We start from the raw sequence: 6,000 nt of genomic DNA, 5'->3' as shown, positions 1-6,000 counted from the left end.
TTTGCAGCCTCCATTGTTCATTAAACAAATTGTAAAAACCGCAGTAATTTAGAGAAAAATGCTGTAAAAACCACAGTAATTTAGAGAAAAATGCTGTAAAAACCGCAGTAATTTAGAGAAAAATGCTGTAAAAACCGCAGTAATTTAGAGAAAAATGCTGTAAAAACCGCAGTAATTTAGAGAAAAATGCTGTAAAAACCGCAGTAATTTAGAGAAAAATGCTTTAAAAACCGCAGTAATTTAGAGAAAAATGCTGTAAAAACCGCAGTAATTTAGAGAAAAATGCTGTAAAAACCGCAGTAATTTAGAGAAAAATGCTTTAAAAACCGCAGTAATTTAGAGAAAAATGCTGTAAAAACCGCAGTAATTTCGAGAAAATGCTGTAAAAACCGCAGTAATTTCGAGAAAAATGCTGTAAAAACCGCAGTAATTTAGAGAAAAATGCTGTAAAAACCGCAGTAATTTAGAGAAAAATGCTGTAAAAACCGCAGCAATTTAGAGAAAAATGCTGTAAAAACCGCAGCAATTTAGGGAAAAATGCTGTAAAAACCGCAGTAATTTAGGGAAAAATGCTGTAAAAACCGCAGTAATTTAGAGAAAAATGCTGTAAAAACCGCAGTAATTTAGAGAAAATGCTGTAAAAACCGCAGTAATTTCAAGAAAAATGCTGTAAAAACCGCAGTAATTTCGAGAAAAATGCTGTAAAAACCGCAGTAATTTAGAGAAAAATGCTGTAAACCGCAGCAATTTAGAGAAAAATGCTGTAAAAACCGCAGCAATTTAGGGAAAAATGCTGTAAAAACCGCAGTAATTTAGGGAAAAATGCTGTAAAAACCGCAGTAATTTAGAGAAAAATGCTGTAAAAACCACAGTAGAGAAAAATGCTGTAAAAAACGCAGTAATTTAGAGAAAAATGCTGTAAAATTGCAAAAGATTCACCAACACAGATGTCCAGAATACTGTGGAATTATGAAATGAAAACAGAGCTTTTTTGTATTGTATTCAATACACGTGCATACGTCATCCTCCAAAGGCTTTTTCAACCGGAAGTGTGGCGGGAAATTTAAAATGTCACTTTATAAGTTAACCCGGCCGTATTGGCATGTGTTGCAATGTTAAGATGTCATCATTGATATATAAACTATCAGACTGCGTGGTCGCTAGTAGTGGCTTTCAGTAGGCCTTTAAGCTTGTTTGCCGCTGAAACTTTATGTGCAGTTAATCATGTGACCGCCTGGCTCTGTTTGATTGGTGAAACGGAGTCAAACGTCACCAGTGACTGTATTTGATTGGTGAAATGCAGGCATGCGATAGATCCTACTTTGAAGGTCTGTCTGACAAACCAAAACAAACAAAGCGTGCATTAACAGATCGATAAAAATCAGTAGCGAGTAGCGAGCTGAATGTAGATAAATGGAGCGGAGTAAAAGTAGCGTTTGTTCTCCATAAATATACTCAAGTAAAAGTAAAAGTATGTTGCATTAAAACTACTCTTAGAAGTACAATTGATCCCAAAAGTTACTCAAGTAGATGTAACGGAGTAAATGTAGCGCGTTACTACCCACCTCTGTGTTTTATTATGGTTAGTTTGTATGTTTAGCACCTAGCAATGCTGCTAATGCTATAGTGTCACAATAAAACTACATCCATCACTCGGCTTCTAAAACTCATTGCTCATCCTCGTTGTGTTCGGGCTCAAAAACATATGGTTCCAGATCATCATTTGTCCAAAGTGATCATTGTTGCCAGTTTGTTCTTTTTTTATTTTATTTTTTTTACAGCAAATCAACAACTGTAGATTTTTGGGTGTATTACTGTAAATTCCAAAACAGCACCACAGTTTATTACAGTAAAAAAAAAGTAAAAAGTACAGCTTTAATTTAGAGAAAAATGCTGTAAAAACCACAGTAATTTAGGGAAAAATGCTGTAAAAACCACAGTAATTTGGAGAAAAATACTGTAAAAACCACAGTAATTTAGAGAAAAATGCTGTAAAAACCACAGTAATTTGGAGAAAAATACTGTAAAAACCACAGTAATTTGGAGAAAAATGCTGTAACAACCACAGTAATTTAGAGAAAAATGCTGTAAAAACCACAGTAATTTAGAGAAAAATACTGTAAAAACAGTAATTTAGAGAAAAATACTGTAAAAAACACAGTAATTTAGAGAAAAATGCTGTAAAAACCACAGTAATTTAGAGAAAAATACTGTAAAAACAGTAATTTAGAGAAAAATGCTGTAAAAACCACAGTAATTTAGAGAAAAATACTGTAAAAAACACAATAATTTAGAGAAAAATGCTGTAAAAACCACAGTAATTTAGAGAAAAATGCTGTAAAAACCACAGTAATTTAGAGAAAAATGCTGTAAAAACCGCAGTAATTTAGAGAAAAATGCTGTAAAAACTGCAGTAATTTAGAGAAAAATGCTGTAAAAACCACAGTAATTTAGAGAAAAATGCTGTAACAAACGCAGTAATTTAGAGAAAAATGCTGTAAAAACCGCAGTAATTTAGAGAAAAATGCTGTAAAAACCACAGTAATTTAGAGAAAAATGCTGTAAAAACCACAGTAATTTAGAGAAAAATGCTGTAAAGACCGCAGTAATTTAGAGAAAAATGCTGTAAAAACCGCAGTAATTTAGAGAAAAATGCTGTAAAAACCACAGTAAATTTCCACAATCTGAAATCTATTGCTACTTTTACATTGCACAATTTCATGGATAACTTGCTTTGAAATCATTATTATTAATATTTATTTATATTTTAAAAAATGGTTTGAATGTTTGATAATACATTTTTGCATAATTAGGCAATATTTAAGTTAACATAATTTGCGATTACATGGAGTACATTTTTTTTCTCTCCCAAAATATAAAGAAAGAATATATTTAGTAAGAAAAGTTACAGTATTTTAGTGATACATATTATTTCCAGACTTTCCATGGCCAAGTAAAATGAAGAGGCGGGCCACATCTGGCGCCCCGGCCTTGACATTGACACCTGTGATGTACACCAATTAGCTTTGAGCATCTTGAATGTAGAAAATGTATCTAAGTTCACCTTTGTCAGGTAGTTTGCTTTAAAATGTACACCTGCAGGTGAGCCGTTACTGGTATTTCACAATATATACATTTCTAAGCATACAGTAATAGTCATAATAAACATAAACTCACTGTGACGATGTTAATGACGTCACCTGGCTGTGACATCCTTGTAGCGTGGCACCCTCTGGTGGACGGACACAAGCATTGCATGAGTGTGTCAGTAAAAGATACACTATATTGCCAAAAGTATTTGGACACCCATCCAAATGATCAGAACCAGGTGTCCTAATCACTTGGCCCGGCCACAGGTGTATTAAATCAAGCACTTAGGCACGGAGACTGTTTCTAGAAACATTTGTGAAAGAATGGGCCGCTCTCAGTGATTTCCAGCGTGGAACTGTCACAGGATGCCACCTGTGCAACAAATCCAGCCGTGAAATTTCCTCGCTCCTAAATATTCCAAAGTCAACTTTCGGCTTTATTATAAGAAAATGGAAGAGTTTGGGGAACAACAGCAACTCAGCCACCAAGTAAACTGACAGAGAGGGGTCAACGGATGCTGAAGCGCATAGTGCAAAAAGTTGCTAGAGCTCCAAACTTCATGTGACCTTCCAATTTAGAGAAAAATACTGTAAAAACTACAGTAATTTACAGAAAAATGTTGTAAAAAAACACAGTAATTTAGAGAAAAATGCTGTAAAAACCACAGTAATTTAGGGAAAAATGCTGTAAAAACTACATTAATTTACAGAAAAATGCTGTAAAAACCACAGTAATTTAGAGAAAAATGCTGTAAAAACCGCAGTAATTTAGAGAAAAATGCTGTAAAAACCGCAGTAATTTAGAGAAAAATGCTGTAAAAACCGCAGTAATTTAGAGAAAAATGCTGTAAAAACCGCAGTAATTTAGAGAAAAATGCTGTAAAAACCGCAGTAATTTAGAGAAAAATGCTGTAAAAACCACAGTAATTTAGAGAAAAATGCTGTAAAAACCGCAGTAATTTAGAGAAAAATGCTTTAAAAACCGCAGTAATTTAGAGAAAAATGCTGTATAAACCGCAGTAATTTAGAGAAAAATGCTGTAAAAACCGCAGTAATTTAGAGAAAAATTCTGTAAAAACCACAGTAATTTAGAGAAAAATGCTGTAAAAACCGCAGTAATTTAGAGAAAATTGCTGTAAAAACCGCACTAATTTAGAGAAAAATGCTGTAAAGACCGCAGTAATTTAGAGAAAAATGCTGTAAAAACCGCAGTAATTTAGAGAAAAATGCTGTAAAGACCGCAGTAATTTAGAGAAAAATGCTATAAACCACAGTAATTTAGAGAAAAATGCTGTAAAAACCACAGTAATTTGGAGAAAAATACTGTAAAAACCACAGTAATTTGGAGAAAAATACAGTAAAAACCACAGTAATTTAGAGAAAAATGCTGTAAAAACCACATAGATTTAGGGAAAAATGCTGTAAAAACCACAGTAATTTAGAGAAAAATGCTGTAAAAACCACAGTAATTTAGAGAAAAATGCTGTAAAAACCACAGTAATTTAGAGAAAAATGCTGTAAAAACCACAGTAATTTAGAGAAAAATGCTGTAAAAACCGCAGTAATTTAGAGAAAAATGCTGTAAAAACCGCAGTAATTTAGATTAAAATGCTGTAAAAACCGCAGTAATTTAGAGAAAAATGCTGTAAAAACCGCAGTAATTTAGAGAAAAATGCTTTAAAAACCGCAGTAATTTAGAGAAAAATGCTGTAAAAACCGCAGTAATTTAGAGAAAAATGCTGTATAAACCGCAGTAATTTAGAGAAAAATGCTGTAAAAACCGCAGTAATTTAGAGAAAAATGCTGTAAAAACCGCAGTAATTTAGAGAAAAATGCTGTAAAAACCGCAGTAATTTAGAGAAAAATGCTGTAAAAACCACAGTAGAGAAAAATGCTTTAAAAACCACAGTAATTTAGAGAAAAATGCTGTAAAAACCACAGTAATTTAGAGAAAAATGCTGTAAAAACCACAGTAATTTAGAGAAAAATGCTGTAAAAACCACAGTAATTTATGAGAAAAATGCTGTAAAAACCGCAGTAATTTAGAGAATGGATGACAAGAGTCTGGTGTGGATGAACTTGACTGGCCTGCACAGAGTCCTGACCTGAACCCGATAGAAGACCTTTGGGATGAATTAGAACTGAGACTGAGACCAACATCAGTGTGTGATCTCACCAATGCGCTTTTGGAAGAACGGTGGAAAATTCCTATGAACGCACTCCGCAACCTTGTGGACAGCCTTCCCAGAAGAGTTGCAGCTGTAATAGCTGCAAAAGGTGAACAGACATCATATTGTACCCTGTGGGTTAGGAATGGGATGGCACTTCAAGTTCATATGTGAGCAGGTGGCCAAATACTTTTGGCAATATAGTATAAGGACTTTAAATGTTCAACAAAAGCAAAAACAGCAGGTTTTAAGACAAGTTTTAATCCAAAGTGGACATTATTTACAGTCAAAAGAGTTTATCTTCCTGGCAGGAGCAAACTTTAAAAAAAAAAAAAATTAAAAAAAATCCAAATAAAATGTTAGGACTCACGAGGGAAGGAAGGTCACGTTCCACAAACACAACTTTCCAACTTCCGTAAAGATGGCTGACATATTGCCATGATAGTCCGTCTCCATCATCCTCTCACTCCCGTGACCAAAGTCCTCCTTCTTCCTTCCTCGCACACAACTGAGCAAAAAGCGACTCCAAGTGTGGAAGGTGAGAGAATGGACAGTAGAAGGTCACACAAACAATGGCATGTAAACACTTTACACTCAGTAACATGTTGAGTCTTGCTCACTCTCTGCACAAAGAGGGTGTGTGAGATGCAGGCAGGTTGTCATGGCAACGGTGATGCTGCCCCCTGCTGGCCTCGGGACAAAATGCACCTGGTTGGATATTAGTGTCAAACTGGAAACAGAAT

At 34.5% G+C, this 6,000-nt stretch overlaps 1 protein-coding gene across 3 annotated transcripts in view; it reads right to left on the bottom strand.

The window, feature by feature from the left end:
* Window positions 1-5,566: 5,566 nt before the first annotated feature.
* The window catches only part of arhgap19 (Rho GTPase activating protein 19), a 33,327-nt gene continuing 32,893 nt past the window's right edge, over window positions 5,567-6,000 (bottom strand). For all 3 annotated transcript variants that reach the window (XR_009821762.1, XR_009821763.1, XR_009821764.1), the window contains exon 13: window positions 5,567-5,965. The gene's annotated coding sequence lies outside the window, so the exon portion shown is untranslated. The remainder of the gene's footprint in view (window positions 5,966-6,000) is intronic.

Source organism: Entelurus aequoreus, linkage group LG18 (assembly GCF_033978785.1).
Source record: "Entelurus aequoreus isolate RoL-2023_Sb linkage group LG18, RoL_Eaeq_v1.1, whole genome shotgun sequence".
Taxonomy (NCBI): Eukaryota; Metazoa; Chordata; class Actinopteri; order Syngnathiformes; family Syngnathidae; genus Entelurus; species Entelurus aequoreus.
Note: the sequence above shows the minus strand (reverse complement) of the source record. Positions and strands in the feature narration are given on the sequence as shown.